General features: G+C 35.7%; 1 pseudogene; it reads right to left on the bottom strand.

Annotated features, from left to right (window-relative positions):
- Positions 1–993: 993 nt before the first annotated feature.
- Positions 994–1,102, bottom strand: LOC115067912 (annotated as a pseudogene).
- Between the last annotated feature and the right edge of the window lie 415 nt (positions 1,103–1,517).

The following is a 1,517-nucleotide window of genomic DNA, read 5'->3' as shown; positions in this document are numbered from 1 at the left end:
ATCCTTGGTTTTGTTAAGTTTACTTAGTATATATAAGTTTATATTTGAGGACATCCTTACTCAGATTTTATTTTTCTTTTTCATTACTCCCCGTTTTTGGCAGTAAGAAACTGATTAGCATACTGTTAACTTTAATTGGTATTTAGGATTGAACTCTATTTCTGTTGTTAGTCTCCCATAGCGGAGACTGTTTCTACTTCTCTAATAACCTAGATTCATTTTCCCTACCTTTTACAATCCTTGGCCCCTTTTGTCTTAATACTTTTTCCACCCTGTTTCTAGGCTTCGGTTTGTTCAAAGAAATGTTTGTTTGGATCTTTCTGTTGGCATGAGTACCACATTTTTAGAAAATATTTGTCAAACTGGTTAGTTAACTAATCCTTTCTCCCCTGTATGGACTCATCAACTCAGTCTGTTAAAGAGTCACTGAAGATGGTCTCAGAACACCACTTCTCAAGGATCCTTTCCTTAATGCCCTCACCCTTACACCACTTTGGGTCTCCCACTTTGTTGACATGCCTCTTATAATTGTAATTAAGATAATAACTGTGTGATTGTTGTTTTTTCCTACTTTAGATCATTCCTTCAGGACAGGACAGTGCCGAAGGCTATATCCCAGTTGCCTAAGCAGAACCAGTCTTCAAGAGCCAAGCTCTTCAAGATGACAAGACTTTTTTATTCTTAAAAATAAGCAAAATTACATGATGCTCAGTGACAACATCACTGACGTTAACAAATGCTGCTGTATAGTTCGGGTGGTTTAGGTATGAATATTTGTATTTTTATAAATTAATTATAGAAGGTTGTGCCTTCTATAATCTATGTAATCTCAGTGTCATGCAGTTGATGTTTATAAAAACCCTGTAGCTTTCTTTGTGCCTGGGGAAAAATGAAAATGCATTTTTTTTGTCTTACAGTAACGTTTTAAACATTTCAAGTTTCAAATGGTAGATAACTGAAACTTTAGAATTTAGTAGCCTTTATTATTTTTTTCCCCATTTCCCCATTCACAATACAGACCAGGCACAGTGGGGCAGGTTTGCTCTGCCTCCTCTTTTCTATACAGTCAATGAAAACAGCCTCTGGTAAGCACCAGGAGGCCTACTAGCCTCTATTTAAAATAGATCACTGGTTTTAAAAAGATAAGGCTAAGGCTAGTTGTTCAACTCACCATTGTTTTAAACTGACTCATGGCAGAATTGATAAGTGAAAGCTGCCTGTCACCATTTTGCTTTAGCAATAATTTAACAGCGTGTTTTATGCGACACAATTTTGAACTGTGGTGCCTGCTATCTTGTCATTTTGAAAGCAGTTGTTCCAGTGTTGGTTTCTTGTTTGAGGGCTGAGTATTTGAAATGCAGTCATATTGATGTTCCGTAAAAGAAAATTAAATCTTCAGAAGCTTCAAGCTAGAAATTAAAAAGCTGCTGAAGTATTTTTAAAGAGTAAATTACTGCATTATATTGGCTGGAGAAACACATAATAAAAATTTGCCAAATGTCTGCCAGGTAAAAAGA

Source organism: Nannospalax galili, unplaced genomic scaffold, assembly GCF_000622305.1.
Source record: "Nannospalax galili isolate Female #2095 unplaced genomic scaffold, S.galili_v1.0 scaffold406, whole genome shotgun sequence".
In the NCBI taxonomy this organism is placed as follows: domain Eukaryota; kingdom Metazoa; phylum Chordata; class Mammalia; order Rodentia; family Spalacidae; genus Nannospalax; species Nannospalax galili.
This window is presented reverse-complemented; position numbering and strand designations above follow the sequence as displayed.